The following is an 18,256-nucleotide window of genomic DNA, read 5'->3' as shown; positions in this document are numbered from 1 at the left end:
TACCGGTTCGGTTTCCTGCTGGAGTCCAAACTGTAGTAAAGTTCTCGCCGGGAGCTGGCCGCCGGTGTTTTGGTGATTCAGTGGTAGAATTCTCGCCTGCCACGCGGGAGGCCCGGTTTCGATTCCAGGCCAATGCATGTAAGCCTGCTGTCTTTCAAATGCTGCACAGTATAACGGAGTTCGGCCAGATGCGAGGTCTGTTTCGCATGGCTGCCGGCTCGCCAATTTCCTGAGGGCGGGAATGTGTTCACTCCGCGTGTGGCTTGCAACGGAAATCTCTGCCTCACGCCGTTCTGCAGGTCCCATTTTCTTGATGGCATAAAGTAAAATCGACATCGTGAGATGACCGATGACCGGCCGCGATCCCAGAATGATGGGCGAGACTCCATACTCCGAATGAGATTAGAGTGGTGCTGGAAAAGCACAGAGGGGCAGGCAGCATCCGAGGACCAGCAAAATCGACCCCTTCATCCAAACATCTTCTGCTGCTGCATCAATGACCTTCCTTCTGTCATATACTCAGAAGTGGGCATTTTTGTTCACGATTGCACCACTGACAACTCCTCAGATACTGAAGCAGACATTGCTAGGTTCAAATGCAGAAAGCCAATGCCCTCTGACGAACGCAGTCGACTTTCTTTGTGCTAGATGTGACTCCAACCAGTGGATAAACACAGATTCTAAACCTACTCAGTTCTTCACAACAGAGCGTCATTGATGTTCTAGCATTGAATATCTTTGAATAATGAGTGGCACAGACAGAGTCAATAGCCGGAGTCATAGATTGAAGATATGAGGAGGAAAGTATCAAGGAGACGTCAGAGGTAGGTTCTTTACGCAGAGAGTTGTGAATGCATGGAATGGGTTGCCAGCTCTGGTGGTGGAAGCAAAGTCATTGGGGGCATTGTAGGAACTGCTGGACGTGCACATGGAGAGCAGTGAGTTGAGGGTTGCGTAGGTTACATTACATTAGGATTAAACCTCGGCACAACACCGTGGGCCAAAGGGCCTGTTCTGTGCTGTACTTTTCTGTGTTCCACGTTCTATATTGTATTTGAGGCTGGTTTGGAGAAATGGTTGGTATGCTTCCAAATCCAACGGATGGGCAGGAAAGTGAAGTTGATCATTAACTATAGCGATCAGGCTTGATCTGTGCGCTATTCCTACCACCATCTCTATGTTCTCGTGTTTATAAATATGAGTTGTGCAGATTGTGGGCACATAACAAGTTAACGTCATAATTAAAATAGAACTCATTTCCATTTTAAGAACAGCGTTCTCCACTTGGTCAGGAACCATCTAGGCAAACTATAATTTGCAAGTAATAATTTTGAGCCTAGAATCCTAGTTTTATTATTTACTTTATATATTGTGAAATAAAAAAAACAGTGTTCAGATAAAATCAAACTAATCCAACAAACAGCGCTTCACTGCGATTTTCCTACTTGGTTTCTCGCTATATCAGCCATGGAGATAGTCAGGGCTGCAAACGCTGGAGATTGGAGTCACTTTGCTGCGCCACAGTACGGGAAATCAACAATACCGGTTCGGTTTCCTGCTGGAGTCCAAACTGTAGTAAAGTTCTCGCCGGGAGCTGGCCGCCGGTGCATTGGTGGTTCAGTGGTAGAATTCTCGCCTGCCACGCGGGAGGCCCGGGTTCGATTCCCGGCCAATGCATGTAAGCCTGCTGTTTTTCAAATGCTGCACAGTATAACGGAGTTCGGCCAGATGCGAGGTCTGTTTCGCATGGCTGCCGGCTCGCCAATTTCCTGAGGGCGGGAATGTGTTCACTCCGCGTGTGGCTTGCAACGGAAATCTCTGCCTCACGCCGTTCTGCAGGTCCCATTTTCTTGATGGCATAAAGTAAAATCGACATCGTGAGATGACCGATGACCGGCCGCGATCCCAGAATGATGGGCGAGACTCCATACTCCGAATGAGATTAGAGTGGTGCTGGAAAAGCACAGAGGGGCAGGCAGCATCCGAGGACCAGCAAAATCGACCCCTTCATCCAAACATCTTCTGCTGCTGCATCAATGACCTTCCTTCTGTCATATACTCAGAAGTGGGCATTTTTGTTCACGATTGCACCACTGACAACTCCTCAGATACTGAAGCAGACATTGCTAGGTTCAAATGCAGAAAGCCAATGCCCTCTGACGAACGCAGTCGACTTTCTTTGTGCTAGATGTGACTCCAACCAGTGGATAAACACAGATTCTAAACCTACTCAGTTCTTCACAACAGAGCGTCATTGATGTTCTAGCATTGAATATCTTTGAATAATGAGTGGCACAGACAGAGTCAATAGCCGGAGTCATAGATTGAAGATATGAGGAGGAAAGTATCAAGGAGACGTCAGAGGTAGGTTCTTTACGCAGAGAGTTGTGAATGCATGGAATGGGTTGCCAGCTCTGGTGGTGGAAGCAAAGTCATTGGGGGCATTGTAGGAACTGCTGGACGTGCACATGGAGAGCAGTGAGTTGAGGGTTGCGTAGGTTACATTACATTAGGATTAAACCTCGGCACAACACCGTGGGCCAAAGGGCCTGTTCTGTGCTGTACTTTTCTGTGTTCCACGTTCTATATTGTATTTGAGGCTGGTTTGGAGAAATGGTTGGTATGCTTCCAAATCCAACGGATGGGCAGGAAAGTGAAGTTGATCATTAACTATAGCGATCAGGCTTGATCTGTGCGCTATTCCTACCACCATCTCTATGTTCTCGTGTTTATAAATATGAGTTGTGCAGATTGTGGGCACATAACAAGTTAACGTCATAATTAAAATAGAACTCATTTCCATTTTAAGAACAGCGTTCTCCACTTGGTCAGGAACCATCTAGGCAAACTATAATTTGCAAGTAATAATTTTGAGCCTAGAATCCTAGTTTTATTATTTACTTTATATATTGTGAAATAAAAAAAACAGTGTTCAGATAAAATCAAACTAATCCAACAAACAGCGCTTCACTGCGATTTTCCTACTTGGTTTCTCGCTATATCAGCCATGGAGATAGTCAGGGCTGCAAACGCTGGAGATTGGAGTCACTTTGCTGCGCCACAGTACGGGAAATCAACAATACCGGTTCGGTTTCCTGCTGGAGTCCAAACTGTAGTAAAGTTCTCGCCGGGAGCTGGCCGCCGGTGCATTGGTGGTTCAGTGGTAGAATTCTCGCCTGCCACGCGGGAGGCCCGGGTTCGATTCCCGGCCAATGCATGTAAGCCTGCTGTTTTTCAAATGCTGCACAGTATAACGGAGTTCGGCCAGATGCGAGGTCTGTTTCGCATGGCTGCCGGCTCGCCAATTTCCTGAGGGCGGGAATGTGTTCACTCCGCGTGTGGCTTGCAACGGAAATCTCTGCCTCACGCCGTTCTGCAGGTCCCATTTTCTTGATGGCATAAAGTAAAATCGACATCGTGAGATGACCGATGACCGGCCGCGATCCCAGAATGATGGGCGAGACTCCATACTCCGAATGAGATTAGAGTGGTGCTGGAAAAGCACAGCGGGGCAGGCAGCATCCGAGGACCAGCAAAATCGACCCCTTCATCCAAACATCTTCTGCTGCTGCATCAATGACCTTCCTTCTGTCATATACTCAGAAGTGGGCATTTTTGTTCACGATTGCACCACTGACAACTCCTCAGATACTGAAGCAGACATTGCTAGGTTCAAATGCAGAAAGCCAATGCCCTCTGACGAACGCAGTCGACTTTCTTTGTGCTAGATGTGACTCCAACCAGTGGATAAACACAGATTCTAAACCTACTCAGTTCTTCACAACAGAGCGTCATTGATGTTCTAGCATTGAATATCTTTGAATAATGAGTGGCACAGACAGAGTCAATAGCCGGAGTCATAGATTGAAGATATGAGGAGGAAAGTATCAAGGAGACGTCAGAGGTAGGTTCTTTACGCAGAGAGTTGTGAATGCATGGAATGGGTTGCCAGCTCTGGTGGTGGAAGCAAAGTCATTGGGGGCATTGTAGGAACTGCTGGACGTGCACATGGAGAGCAGTGAGTTGAGGGTTGCGTAGGTTACATTACATTAGGATTAAACCTCGGCACAACACCGTGGGCCAAAGGGCCTGTTCTGTGCTGTACTTTTCTGTGTTCCACGTTCTATATTGTATTTGAGGCTGGTTTGGAGAAATGGTTGGTATGCTTCCAAATCCAACGGATGGGCAGGAAAGTGAAGTTGATCATTAACTATAGCGATCAGGCTTGATCTGTGCGCTATTCCTACCACCATCTCTATGTTCTCGTGTTTATAAATATGAGTTGTGCAGATTGTGTGCACATAACAAGTTAACGTCATAATTAAAATAGAACTCATTTCCATTTTAAGAACAGCGTTCTCCACTTGGTCAGGAACCATCTAGGCAAACTATAATTTGCAAGTAATAATTTTGAGCCTAGAATCCTAGTTTTATTATTTACTTTATATATTGTGAAATAAAAAAAACAGTGTTCAGATAAAATCAAACTAATCCAACAAACAGCGCTTCACTGCGATTTTCCTACTTGGTTTCTCGCTATATCAGCCATGGAGATAGTCAGGGCTGCAAACGCTGGAGATTGGAGTCACTTTGCTGCGCCACAGTACGGGAAATCAACAATACCGGTTCGGTTTCCTGCTGGAGTCCAAACTGTAGTAAAGTTCTCGCCGGGAGCTGGCCGCCGGTGCATTGGTGGTTCAGTGGTAGAATTCTCGCCTGCCACGCGGGAGGCCCGGGTTCGATTCCCGGCCAATGCATGTAAGCCTGCTGTCTTTCAAATGCTGCACAGTATAACGGAGTTCGGCCAGATGCGAGGTCTGTTTCGCATGGCTGCCGGCTCGCCAATTTCCTGAGGGCGGGAATGTGTTCACTCCGCGTGTGGCTTGCAACGGAAATCTCTGCCTCACGCCGTTCTGCAGGTCCCATTTTCTTGATGGCATAAAGTAAAATCGACATCGTGAGATGACCGATGACCGGCCGCGATCCCAGAATGATGGGCGAGACTCCATACTCCGAATGAGATTAGAGTGGTGCTGGAAAAGCACAGCGGGGCAGGCAGCATCCGAGGACCAGCAAAATCGACCCCTTCATCCAAACATCTTCTGCTGCTGCATCAATGACCTTCCTTCTGTCATATACTCAGAAGTGGGCATTTTTGTTCACGATTGCACCACTGACAACTCCTCAGATACTGAAGCAGACATTGCTAGGTTCAAATGCAGAAAGCCAATGCCCTCTGACGAACGCAGTCGACTTTCTTTGTGCTAGATGTGACTCCAACCAGTGGATAAACACAGATTCTAAACCTACTCAGTTCTTCACAACAGAGCGTCATTGATGTTCTAGCATTGAATATCTTTGAATAATGAGTGGCACAGACAGAGTCAATAGCCGGAGTCATAGATTGAAGATATGAGGAGGAAAGTATCAAGGAGACGTCAGAGGTAGGTTCTTTACGCAGAGAGTTGTGAATGCATGGAATGGGTTGCCAGTTCTGGTGGTGGAAGCAAAGTCATTGGGGGCATTGTAGGAACTGCTGGACGTGCACATGGAGAGCAGTGAGTTGAGGGTTGCGTAGGTTACATTGCATTAGGATTAAACCTCGGCACAACACCGTGGGCCAAAGGGCCTGTTCTGTGCTGTACCTTTCTGTGTTCCACGTTCTATATTGTATTTGAGGCTGGTTTGGAGAAATGGTTGGTATGCTTCCAAATCCAACGGATGGGCAGGAAAGTGAAGTTGATCATTAACTATAGCGATCAGGCTTGATCTGTGCGCTATTCCTACCACCATCTCTATGTTCTCGTGTTTATAAATATGAGTTGTGCAGATTGTGTGCACATAACAGGTTAACGTCATAATTAAAATAGAACTCATTTCCATTTTAAGAACAGCGTTCTCCACTTGGTCAGGAACCATCTAGGCAAACTATAATTTGCAAGTAATAATTTTGAGCCTAGAATCCAAGTTTTATTATTTACTTTATATATTGTTAAATAAAAAAAACAGTGTTCAGATAAAATCAAACTAATCCAACAAACAGCGCTTCACTGCGATTTTCCTACTTGGTTTCTCGCTATATCAGCCATGGAGATAGTCAGGGCTGCAAACGCTGGAGATTGGAGTCACTTTGCTGCGCCACAGTACGGGAAATCAACAATACCGGTTCGGTTTCCTGCTGGAGTCCAAACTGTAGTAAAGTTCTCGCCGGGAGCTGGTCGCCGGTGCATTGGTGGTTCAGTGGTAGAATTCTCGCCTGCCACGCGGGAGGCCCGGGTTCGATTCCCGGCCAATGCATGTAAGCCTGCTGTCTTTCAAATGCTGCACAGTATAACGGAGTTCGGCCAGATGCGAGGTCTGTTTCGCATGGCTGCCGGCTCGCCAATTTCCTGAGGGCGGGAATGTGTTCACTCCGCGTGTGGCTTGCAACGGAAATCTCTGCCTCACGCCGTTCTGCAGGTCCCATTTTCTTGATGGCATAAAGTAAAATCGACATCGTGAGATGACCGATGACCGGCCGCGATCCCAGAATGATGGGCGAGACTCCATACTCCGAATGAGATTAGAGTGGTGCTGGAAAAGCACAGCGGGGCAGGCAGCATCCGAGGACCAGCAAAATCGACCCCTTCATCCAAACATCTTCTGCTGCTGCATCAATGACCTTCCTTCTGTCATATACTCAGAAGTGGGCATTTTTGTTCACGATTGCACCACTGACAACTCCTCAGATACTGAAGCAGACATTGCTAGGTTCAAATGCAGAAAGCCAATGCCCTCTGACGAACGCAGTCGACTTTCTTTGTGCTAGATGTGACTCCAACCAGTGGATAAACACAGATTCTAAACCTACTCAGTTCTTCACAACAGAGCGTCATTGATGTTCTAGCATTGAATATCTTTGAATAATGAGTGGCACAGACAGAGTCAATAGCCGGAGTCATAGATTGAAGATATGAGGAGGAAAGTATCAAGGAGACGTCAGAGGTAGGTTCTTTACGCAGAGAGTTGTGAATGCATGGAATGGGTTGCCAGTTCTGGTGGTGGAAGCAAAGTCATTGGGGGCATTGTAGGAACTGCTGGACGTGCACATGGAGAGCAGTGAGTTGAGGGTTGCGTAGGTTACATTACATTAGGATTAAACCTCGGCACAACACCGTGGGCCAAAGGGCCTGTTCTGTGCTGTACCTTTCTGTGTTCCACGTTCTATATTGTATTTGAGGCTGGTTTGGAGAAATGGTTGGTATGCTTCCAAATCCAACGGATGGGCAGGAAAGTGAAGTTGATCATTAACTATAGCGATCAGGCTTGATCTGTGCGCTATTCCTACCACCATCTCTATGTTCTCGTGTTTATAAATATGAGTTGTGCAGATTGTGTGCACATAACAGGTTAACGTCATAATTAAAATAGAACTCATTTCCATTTTAAGAACAGCGTTCTCCACTTGGTCAGGAACCATCTAGGCAAACTATAATTTGCAAGTAATAATTTTGAGCCTAGAATCCAAGTTTTATTATTTACTTTATATATTGTTAAATAAAAAAAACAGTGTTCAGATAAAATCAAACTAATCCAACAAACAGCGCTTCACTGCGATTTTCCTACTTGGTTTCTCGCTATATCAGCCATGGAGATAGTCAGGGCTGCAAACGCTGGAGATTGGAGTCACTTTGCTGCGCCACAGTACGGGAAATCAACAATACCGGTTCGGTTTCCTGCTGGAGTCCAAACTGTAGTAAAGTTCTCGCCGGGAGCTGGCCGCCGGTGCATTGGTGGTTCAGTGGTAGAATTCTCGCCTGCCACGCGGGAGGCCCGGGTTCGATTCCCGGCCAATGCATGTAAGCCTGCTGTTTTTCAAATGCTGCACAGTATAACGGAGTTCGGCCAGATGCGAGGTCTGTTTCGCATGGCTGCCGGCTCGCCAATTTCCTGAGGGCGGGAATGTGTTCACTCCGCGTGTGGCTTGCAACGGAAATCTCTGCCTCACGCCGTTCTGCAGGTCCCATTTTCTTGATGGCATAAAGTAAAATCGACATCGTGAGATGACCGATGACCGGCCGCGATCCCAGAATGATGGGCGAGACTCCATACTCCGAATGAGATTAGAGTGGTGCTGGAAAAGCACAGCGGGGCAGGCAGCATCCGAGGACCAGCAAAATCGACCCCTTCATCCAAACATCTTCTGCTGCTGCATCAATGACCTTCCTTCTGTCATATACTCAGAAGTGGGCATTTTTGTTCACGATTGCACCACTGACAACTCCTCAGATACTGAAGCAGACATTGCTAGGTTCAAATGCAGAAAGCCAATGCCCTCTGACGAACGCAGTCGACTTTCTTTGTGCTAGATGTGACTCCAACCAGTGGATAAACACAGATTCTAAACCTACTCAGTTCTTCACAACAGAGCGTCATTGATGTTCTAGCATTGAATATCTTTGAATAATGAGTGGCACAGACAGAGTCAATAGCCGGAGTCATAGATTGAAGATATGAGGAGGAAAGTATCAAGGAGACGTCAGAGGTAGGTTCTTTACGCAGAGAGTTGTGAATGCATGGAATGGGTTGCCAGCTCTGGTGGTGGAAGCAAAGTCATTGGGGGCATTGTAGGAACTGCTGGACGTGCACATGGAGAGCAGTGAGTTGAGGGTTGCGTAGGTTACATTACATTAGGATTAAACCTCGGCACAACACCGTGGGCCAAAGGGCCTGTTCTGTGCTGTACTTTTCTGTGTTCCACGTTCTATATTGTATTTGAGGCTGGTTTGGAGAAATGGTTGGTATGCTTCCAAATCCAACGGATGGGCAGGAAAGTGAAGTTGATCATTAACTATAGCGATCAGGCTTGATCTGTGCGCTATTCCTACCACCATCTCTATGTTCTCGTGTTTATAAATATGAGTTGTGCAGATTGTGTGCACATAACAAGTTAACGTCATAATTAAAATAGAACTCATTTCCATTTTAAGAACAGCGTTCTCCACTTGGTCAGGAACCATCTAGGCAAACTATAATTTGCAAGTAATAATTTTGAGCCTAGAATCCTAGTTTTATTATTTACTTTATATATTGTGAAATAAAAAAAACAGTGTTCAGATAAAATCAAACTAATCCAACAAACAGCGCTTCACTGCGATTTTCCTACTTGGTTTCTCGCTATATCAGCCATGGAGATAGTCAGGGCTGCAAACGCTGGAGATTGGAGTCACTTTGCTGCGCCACAGTACGGGAAATCAACAATACCGGTTCGGTTTCCTGCTGGAGTCCAAACTGTAGTAAAGTTCTCGCCGGGAACTGGCCGCCGGTGCATTGGTGGTTCCGCGGTAGAATTCTCGCCTGCCACGCGGGAGGCCCGGGTTCGATTCCCGGCCAATGCATGTAAGCCTGCTGTCTTTCAAATGCTGCACAGTATAACGGAGTTCGGCCAGATGCGAGGTCTGTTTCGCATGGCTGCCGGCTCGCCAATTTCCTGAGGGCGGGAATGTGTTCACTCCGCGTGTGGCTTGCAACGGAAATCTCTGCCTCACGCCGTTCTGCAGGTCCCATTTTCTTGATGGCATAAAGTAAAATCGACATCGTGAGATGACCGATGACCGGCCGCGATCCCAGAATGATGGGCGAGACTCCATACTCCGAATGAGATTAGAGTGGTGCTGGAAAAGCACAGAGGGGCAGGCAGCATCCGAGGACCAGCAAAATCGACCCCTTCATCCAAACATCTTCTGCTGCTGCATCAATGACCTTCCTTCTGTCATATACTCAGAAGTGGGCATTTTTGTTCACGATTGCACCACTGACAACTCCTCAGATACTGAAGCAGACATTGCTAGGTTCAAATGCAGAAAGCCAATGCCCTCTGACGAACGCAGTCGACTTTCTTTGTGCTAGATGTGACTCCAACCAGTGGATAAACACAGATTCTAAACCTACTCAGTTCTTCACAACAGAGCGTCATTGATGTTCTAGCATTGAATATCTTTGAATAATGAGTGGCACAGACAGAGTCAATAGCCGGAGTCATAGATTGAAGATATGAGGAGGAAAGTATCAAGGAGACGTCAGAGGTAGGTTCTTTACGCAGAGAGTTGTGAATGCATGGAATGGGTTGCCAGCTCTGGTGGTGGAAGCAAAGTCATTGGGGGCATTGTAGGAACTGCTGGACGTGCACATGGAGAGCAGTGAGTTGAGGGTTGCGTAGGTTACATTACATTAGGATTAAACCTCGGCACAACACCGTGGGCCAAAGGGCCTGTTCTGTGCTGTACTTTTCTGTGTTCCACGTTCTATATTGTATTTGAGGCTGGTTTGGAGAAATGGTTGGTATGCTTCCAAATCCAACGGATGGGCAGGAAAGTGAAGTTGATCATTAACTATAGCGATCAGGCTTGATCTGTGCGCTATTCCTACCACCATCTCTATGTTCTCGTGTTTATAAATATGAGTTGTGCAGATTGTGTGCACATAACAAGTTAACGTCATAATTAAAATAGAACTCATTTCCATTTTAAGAACAGCGTTCTCCACTTGGTCAGGAACCATCTAGGCAAACTATAATTTGCAAGTAATAATTTTGAGCCTAGAATCCTAGTTTTATTATTTACTTTATATATTGTGAAATAAAAAAAACAGTGTTCAGATAAAATCAAACTAATCCAACAAACAGCGCTTCACTGCGATTTTCCTACTTGGTTTCTCGCTATATCAGCCATGGAGATAGTCAGGGCTGCAAACGCTGGAGATTGGAGTCACTTTGCTGCGCCACAGTACGGGAAATCAACAATACCGGTTCGGTTTCCTGCTGGAGTCCAAACTGTAGTAAAGTTCTCGCCGGGAGATGGCCGCCGGTGCATTGGTGATTCAGTGGTAGAATTCTCGCCTGCCACGCGGGAGGCCCGGTTTCGATTCCCGGCCAATGCATGTACGCCTGCTGTCTTTCAAATGCTGCACAGTATAACGGAGTTCGGCCAGATGCGAGGTCTGTTTCGCATGGCTGCCGGCTCGCCAATTTCCTGAGGGCGGGAATGTGTTCACTCCGCGTGTGGCTTGCAACGGAAATCTCTGCCTCACGCCGTTCTGCAGGTCCCATTTTCTTGATGGCATAAAGTAAAATCGACATCGTGAGATGACCGATGACCGGCCGCGATCCCAGAATGATGGGCGAGACTCCATACTCCGAATGAGATTAGAGTGGTGCTGGAAAAGCACAGAGGGGCAGGCAGCATCCGAGGACCAGCAAAATCGACCCCTTCATCCAAACATCTTCTGCTGCTGCATCAATGACCTTCCTTCTGTCATATACTCAGAAGTGGGCATTTTTGTTCACGATTGCACCACTGACAACTCCTCAGATACTGAAGCAGACATTGCTAGGTTCAAATGCAGAAAGCCAATGCCCTCTGACGAACGCAGTCGACTTTCTTTGTGCTAGATGTGACTCCAACCAGTGGATAAACACAGATTCTAAACCTACTCAGTTCTTCACAACAGAGCGTCATTGATGTTCTAGCATTGAATATCTTTGAATAATGAGTGGCACAGACAGAGTCAATAGCCGGAGTCATAGATTGAAGATATGAGGAGGAAAGTATCAAGGAGACGTCAGAGGTAGGTTCTTTACGCAGAGAGTTGTGAATGCATGGAATGGGTTGCCAGCTCTGGTGGTGGAAGCAAAGTCATTGGGGGCATTGTAGGAACTGCTGGACGTGCACATGGAGAGCAGTGAGTTGAGGGTTGCGTAGGTTACATTACATTAGGATTAAACCTCGGCACAACACCGTGGGCCAAAGGGCCTGTTCTGTGCTGTACTTTTCTGTGTTCCACGTTCTATATTGTATTTGAGGCTGGTTTGGAGAAATGGTTGGTATGCTTCCAAATCCAACGGATGGGCAGGAAAGTGAAGTTGATCATTAACTATAGCGATCAGGCTTGATCTGTGCGCTATTCCTACCACCATCTCTATGTTCTCGTGTTTATAAATATGAGTTGTGCAGATTGTGTGCACATAACAAGTTAACGTCATAATTAAAATAGAACTCATTTCCATTTTAAGAACAGCGTTCTCCACTTGGTCAGGAACCATCTAGGCAAACTATAATTTGCAAGTAATAATTTTGAGCCTAGAATCCTAGTTTTATTATTTACTTTATATATTGTGAAATAAAAAAAACAGTGTTCAGATAAAATCAAACTAATCCAACAAACAGCGCTTCACTGCGATTTTCCTACTTGGTTTCTCGCTATATCAGCCATGGAGATAGTCAGGGCTGCAAACGCTGGAGATTGGAGTCACTTTGCTGCGCCACAGTACGGGAAATCAACAATACCGGTTCGGTTTCCTGCTGGAGTCCAAACTGTAGTAAAGTTCTCGCCGGGAGATGGCCGCCGGTGCATTGGTGATTCAGTGGTAGAATTCTCGCCTGCCACGCGGGAGGCCCGGGTTCGATTCCCGGCCAATGCATGTAAGCCTGCTGTCTTTCAAATGCTGCACAGTATAACGGAGTTCGGCCAGTTGCGAGGTCTGTTTCGCATGGCTGCCGGCTCGCCAATTTCCTGAGGGCGGGAATGTGTTCACTCCGCGTGTGGCTTGCAACGGAAATCTCTGCCTCACGCCGTTCTGCAGGTCCCATTTTCTTGATGGCATAAAGTAAAATCGACATCGTGAGATGACCGATGACCGGCCGCGATCCCAGAATGATGGGCGAGACTCCATACTCCGAATGAGATTAGAGTGGTGCTGGAAAAGCACAGCGGGGCAGGCAGCATCCGAGGACCAGCAAAATCGACCCCTTCATCCAAACATCTTCTGCTGCTGCATCAATGACCTTCCTTCTGTCATATACTCAGAAGTGGGCATTTTTGTTCACGATTGCACCACTGACAACTCCTCAGATACTGAAGCAGACATTGCTAGGTTCAAATGCAGAAAGCCAATGCCCTCTGACGAACGCAGTCGACTTTCTTTGTGCTAGATGTGACTCCAACCAGTGGATAAACACAGATTCTAAACCTACTCAGTTCTTCACAACAGAGCGTCATTGATGTTCTAGCATTGAATATCTTTGAATAATGAGTGGCACAGACAGAGTCAATAGCCGGAGTCATAGATTGAAGATATGAGGAGGAAAGTATCAAGGAGACGTCAGAGGTAGGTTCTTTACGCAGAGAGTTGTGAATGCATGGAATGGGTTGCCAGCTCTGGTGGTGGAAGCAAAGTCATTGGGGGCATTGTAGGAACTGCTGGACGTGCACATGGAGAGCAGTGAGTTGAGGGTTGCGTAGGTTACATTACATTAGGATTAAACCTCGGCACAACACCGTGGGCCAAAGGGCCTGTTCTGTGCTGTACTTTTCTGTGTTCCACGTTCTATATTGTATTTGAGGCTGGTTTGGAGAAATGGTTGGTATGCTTCCAAATCCAACGGATGGGCAGGAAAGTGAAGTTGATCATTAACTATAGCGATCAGGCTTGATCTGTGCGCTATTCCTACCACCATCTCTATGTTCTCGTGTTTATAAATATGAGTTGTGCAGATTGTGTGCACATAACAAGTTAACGTCATAATTAAAATAGAACTCATTTCCATTTTAAGAACAGCGTTCTCCACTTGGTCAGGAACCATCTAGGCAAACTATAATTTGCAAGTAATAATTTTGAGCCTAGAATCCTAGTTTTATTATTTACTTTATATATTGTGAAATAAAAAAAACAGTGTTCAGATAAAATCAAACTAATCCAACAAACAGCGCTTCACTGCGATTTTCCTACTTGGTTTCTCGCTATATCAGCCATGGAGATAGTCAGGGCTGCAAACGCTGGAGATTGGAGTCACTTTGCTGCGCCACAGTACGGGAAATCAACAATACCGGTTCGGTTTCCTGCTGGAGTCCAAACTGTAGTAAAGTTCTCGCCGGGAGATGGCCGCCGGTGCATTGGTGGTTCAGTGGTAGAATTCTCGCCTGCCACGCGGGAGGCCCGGGTTCGATTCCCGGCCAATGCATGTAAGCCTGCTGTCTTTCAAATGCTGCACAGTATAACGGAGTTCGGCCAGATGCGAGGTCTGTTTCGCATGGCTGCCGGCTCGCCAATTTCCTGAGGGCGGGAATGTGTTCACTCCGCGTGTGGCTTGCAACGGAAATCTCTGCCTCACGCCGTTCTGCAGGTCCCATTTTCTTGATGGCATAAAGTAAAATCGACATCGTGAGATGACCGATGACCGGCCGCGATCCCAGAATGATGGGCGAGACTCCATACTCCGAATGAGATTAGAGTGGTGCTGGAAAAGCACAGAGGGGCAGGCAGCATCCGAGGACCAGCAAAATCGACCCCTTCATCCAAACATCTTCTGCTGCTGCATCAATGACCTTCCTTCTGTCATATACTCAGAAGTGGGCATTTTTGTTCACGATTGCACCACTGACAACTCCTCAGATACTGAAGCAGACATTGCTAGGTTCAAATGCAGAAAGCCAATGCCCTCTGACGAACGCAGTCGACTTTCTTTGTGCTAGATGTGACTCCAACCAGTGGATAAACACAGATTCTAAACCTACTCAGTTCTTCACAACAGAGCGTCATTGATGTTCTAGCATTGAATATCTTTGAATAATGAGTGGCACAGACAGAGTCAATAGCCGGAGTCATAGATTGAAGATATGAGGAGGAAAGTATCAAGGAGACGTCAGAGGTAGGTTCTTTACGCAGAGAGTTGTGAATGCATGGAATGGGTTGCCAGCTCTGGTGGTGGAAGCAAAGTCATTGGGGGCATTGTAGGAACTGCTGGACGTGCACATGGAGAGCAGTGAGTTGAGGGTTGCGTAGGTTACATTACATTAGGATTAAACCTCGGCACAACACCGTGGGCCAAAGGGCCTGTTCTGTGCTGTACTTTTCTGTGTTCCACGTTCTATATTGTATTTGAGGCTGGTTTGGAGAAATGGTTGGTATGCTTCCAAATCCAACGGATGGGCAGGAAAGTGAAGTTGATCATTAACTATAGCGATCAGGCTTGATCTGTGCGCTATTCCTACCACCATCTCTATGTTCTCGTGTTTATAAATATGAGTTGTGCAGATTGTGTGCACATAACAAGTTAACGTCATAATTAAAATAGAACTCATTTCCATTTTAAGAACAGCGTTCTCCACTTGGTCAGGAACCATCTAGGCAAACTATAATTTGCAAGTAATAATTTTGAGCCTAGAATCCTAGTTTTATTATTTACTTTATATATTGTGAAATAAAAAAAACAGTGTTCAGATAAAATCAAACTAATCCAACAAACAGCGCTTCACTGCGATTTTCCTACTTGGTTTCTCGCTATATCAGCCATGGAGATAGTCAGGGCTGCAAACGCTGGAGATTGGAGTCACTTTGCTGCGCCACAGTACGGGAAATCAACAATACCGGTTCGGTTTCCTGCTGGAGTCCAAACTGTAGTAAAGTTCTCGCCGGGAGCTGGCCGCCGGTGCATTGGTGGTTCAGTGGTAGAATTCTCGCCTGCCACGCGGGAGGCCCGGGTTCGATTCCCGGCCAATGCATGTAAGCCTGCTGTCTTTCAAATGCTGCACAGTATAACGGAGTTCGGCCAGATGCGAGGTCTGTTTCGCATGGCTGCCGGCTCGCCAATTTCCTGAGGGCGGGAATGTGTTCACTCCGCGTGTGGCTTGCAACGGAAATCTCTGCCTCACGCCGTTCTGCAGGTCCCATTTTCTTGATGGCATAAAGTAAAATCGACATCGTGAGATGACCGATGACCGGCCGCGATCCCAGAATGATGGGCGAGACTCCATACTCCGAATGAGATTAGAGTGGTGCTGGAAAAGCACAGCGGGGCAGGCAGCATCCGAGGACCAGCAAAATCGACCCCTTCATCCAAACATCTTCTGCTGCTGCATCAATGACCTTCCTTCTGTCATATACTCAGAAGTGGGCATTTTTGTTCACGATTGCACCACTGACAACTCCTCAGATACTGAAGCAGACATTGCTAGGTTCAAATGCAGAAAGCCAATGCCCTCTGACGAACGCAGTCGACTTTCTTTGTGCTAGATGTGACTCCAACCAGTGGATAAACACAGATTCTAAACCTACTCAGTTCTTCACAACAGAGCGTCATTGATGTTCTAGCATTGAATATCTTTGAATAATGAGTGGCACAGACAGAGTCAATAGCCGGAGTCATAGATTGAAGATATGAGGAGGAAAGTATCAAGGAGACGTCAGAGGTAGGTTCTTTACGCAGAGAGTTGTGAATGCATGGAATGGGTTGCCAGCTCTGGTGGTGGAAGCAAAGTCATTGGGGGCATTGTAGGAACTGCTGGACGTGCACATGGAGAGCAGTGAGTTGAGGGTTGCGTAGGTTACATTACATTAGGATTAAACCTCGGCACAACACCGTGGGCCAAAGGGCCTGTTCTGTGCTGTACTTTTCTGTGTTCCACGTTCTATATTGTATTTGAGGCTGGTTTGGAGAAATGGTTGGTATGCTTCCAAATCCAACGGATGGGCAGGAAAGTGAAGTTGATCATTAACTATAGCGATCAGGCTTGATCTGTGCGCTATTCCTACCACCATCTCTATGTTCTCGTGTTTATAAATATGAGTTGTGCAGATTGTGTGCACATAACAAGTTAACGTCATAATTAAAATAGAACTCATTTCCATTTTAAGAACAGCGTTCTCCACTTGGTCAGGAACCATCTAGGCAAACTATAATTTGCAAGTAATAATTTTGAGCCTAGAATCCTAGTTTTATTATTTACTTTATATATTGTGAAATAAAAAAAACAGTGTTCAGATAAAATCAAACTAATCCAACAAACAGCGCTTCACTGCGATTTTCCTACTTGGTTTCTCGCTATATCAGCCATGGAGATAGTCAGGGCTGCAAACGCTGGAGATTGGAGTCACTTTGCTGCGCCACAGTACGGGAAATCAACAATACCGGTTCGGTTTCCTGCTGGAGTCCAAACTGTAGTAAAGTTCTCGCCGGGAGCTGGCCGCCGGTGCATTGGTGGTTCAGTGGTAGAATTCTCGCCTGCCACGCGGGAGGCCCGGGTTCGATTCCCGGCCAATGCATGTAAGCCTGCTGTCTTTCAAATGCTGCACAGTATAACGGAGTTCGGCCAGATGCGAGGTCTGTTTCGCATGGCTGCCGGCTCGCCAATTTCCTGAGGGCGGGAATGTGTTCACTCCGCGTGTGGCTTGCAACGGAAATCTCTGCCTCACGCCGTTCTGCAGGTCCCATTTTCTTGATGGCATAAAGTAAAATCGACATCGTGAGATGACCGATGACCGGCCGCGATCCCAGAATGATGGGCGAGACTCCATACTCCGAATGAGATTAGAGTGGTGCTGGAAAAGCACAGCGGGGCAGGCAGCATCCGAGGACCAGCAAAATCGACCCCTTCATCCAAACATCTTCTGCTGCTGCATCAATGACCTTCCTTCTGTCATATACTCAGAAGTGGGCATTTTTGTTCACGATTGCACCACTGACAACTCCTCAGATACTGAAGCAGACATTGCTAGGTTCAAATGCAGAAAGCCAATGCCCTCTGACGAACGCAGTCGACTTTCTTTGTGCTAGATGTGACTCCAACCAGTGGATAAACACAGATTCTAAACCTACTCAGTTCTTCACAACAGAGCGTCATTGATGTTCTAGCATTGAATATCTTTGAATAATGAGTGGCACAGACAGAGTCAATAGCCGGAGTCATAGATTGAAGATATGAGGAGGAAAGTATCAAGGAGACGTCAGAGGTAGGTTCTTTACGCAGAGAGTTGTGAATGCATGGAATGGGTTGCCAGCTCTGGTGGTGGAAGCAAAGTCATTGGGGGCATTGTAGGAACTGCTGGACGTGCACATGGAGAGCAGTGAGTTGAGGGTTGCGTAGGTTACATTACATTAGGATTAAACCTCGGCACAACACCGTGGGCCAAAGGGCCTGTTCTGTGCTGTACTTTTCTGTGTTCCACGTTCTATATTGTATTTGAGGCTGGTTTGGAGAAATGGTTGGTATGCTTCCAAATCCAACGGATGGGCAGGAAAGTGAAGTTGATCATTAACTATAGCGATCAGGCTTGATCTGTGCGCTATTCCTACCACCATCTCTATGTTCTCGTGTTTATAAATATGAGTTGTGCAGATTGTGTGCACATAACAAGTTAACGTCATAATTAAAATAGAACTCATTTCCATTTTAAGAACAGCGTTCTCCACTTGGTCAGGAACCATCTAGGCAAACTATAATT

At 46.5% G+C, this 18,256-nt stretch overlaps 11 non-coding genes across 11 annotated transcripts; all 11 read left to right on the top strand.

The window, feature by feature from the left end:
* Positions 1-1,606: 1,606 nt before the first annotated feature.
* On the top strand, positions 1,607-1,677 carry trnag-gcc (transfer RNA glycine (anticodon GCC)). The gene has a single exon. It is a non-coding gene; the product is annotated as a tRNA-Gly (tRNA).
* Positions 1,678-3,146: 1,469 nt separating this feature from the next.
* trnag-gcc (transfer RNA glycine (anticodon GCC)) lies at positions 3,147-3,217 on the top strand. The gene has a single exon. It is a non-coding gene; the product is annotated as a tRNA-Gly (tRNA).
* Positions 3,218-4,686: 1,469 nt separating this feature from the next.
* On the top strand, positions 4,687-4,757 carry trnag-gcc (transfer RNA glycine (anticodon GCC)). Its single transcript has one exon. It is a non-coding gene; the product is annotated as a tRNA-Gly (tRNA).
* Positions 4,758-6,226: 1,469 nt separating this feature from the next.
* trnag-gcc (transfer RNA glycine (anticodon GCC)) lies at positions 6,227-6,297 on the top strand. The gene has a single exon. It is a non-coding gene; the product is annotated as a tRNA-Gly (tRNA).
* A 1,469-nt stretch (positions 6,298-7,766) lies between these two features.
* On the top strand, positions 7,767-7,837 carry trnag-gcc (transfer RNA glycine (anticodon GCC)). The gene has a single exon. It is a non-coding gene; the product is annotated as a tRNA-Gly (tRNA).
* A 1,469-nt stretch (positions 7,838-9,306) lies between these two features.
* trnag-gcc (transfer RNA glycine (anticodon GCC)) lies at positions 9,307-9,377 on the top strand. Its single transcript has one exon. It is a non-coding gene; the product is annotated as a tRNA-Gly (tRNA).
* A 1,469-nt stretch (positions 9,378-10,846) lies between these two features.
* On the top strand, positions 10,847-10,917 carry trnag-gcc (transfer RNA glycine (anticodon GCC)). Its single transcript has one exon. It is a non-coding gene; the product is annotated as a tRNA-Gly (tRNA).
* Positions 10,918-12,386: 1,469 nt separating this feature from the next.
* On the top strand, positions 12,387-12,457 carry trnag-gcc (transfer RNA glycine (anticodon GCC)). The gene has a single exon. It is a non-coding gene; the product is annotated as a tRNA-Gly (tRNA).
* A 1,469-nt stretch (positions 12,458-13,926) lies between these two features.
* Positions 13,927-13,997, top strand: trnag-gcc (transfer RNA glycine (anticodon GCC)). Its single transcript has one exon. It is a non-coding gene; the product is annotated as a tRNA-Gly (tRNA).
* A 1,469-nt stretch (positions 13,998-15,466) lies between these two features.
* Positions 15,467-15,537, top strand: trnag-gcc (transfer RNA glycine (anticodon GCC)). The gene has a single exon. It is a non-coding gene; the product is annotated as a tRNA-Gly (tRNA).
* A 1,469-nt stretch (positions 15,538-17,006) lies between these two features.
* trnag-gcc (transfer RNA glycine (anticodon GCC)) lies at positions 17,007-17,077 on the top strand. Its single transcript has one exon. It is a non-coding gene; the product is annotated as a tRNA-Gly (tRNA).
* Positions 17,078-18,256: the final 1,179 nt, after the last annotated feature.

Source organism: Hemiscyllium ocellatum, chromosome 35 (genome assembly GCF_020745735.1).
Source record: "Hemiscyllium ocellatum isolate sHemOce1 chromosome 35, sHemOce1.pat.X.cur, whole genome shotgun sequence".
Classification (NCBI taxonomy): Eukaryota; Metazoa; Chordata; class Chondrichthyes; order Orectolobiformes; family Hemiscylliidae; genus Hemiscyllium; species Hemiscyllium ocellatum.
This window is presented reverse-complemented; position numbering and strand designations above follow the sequence as displayed.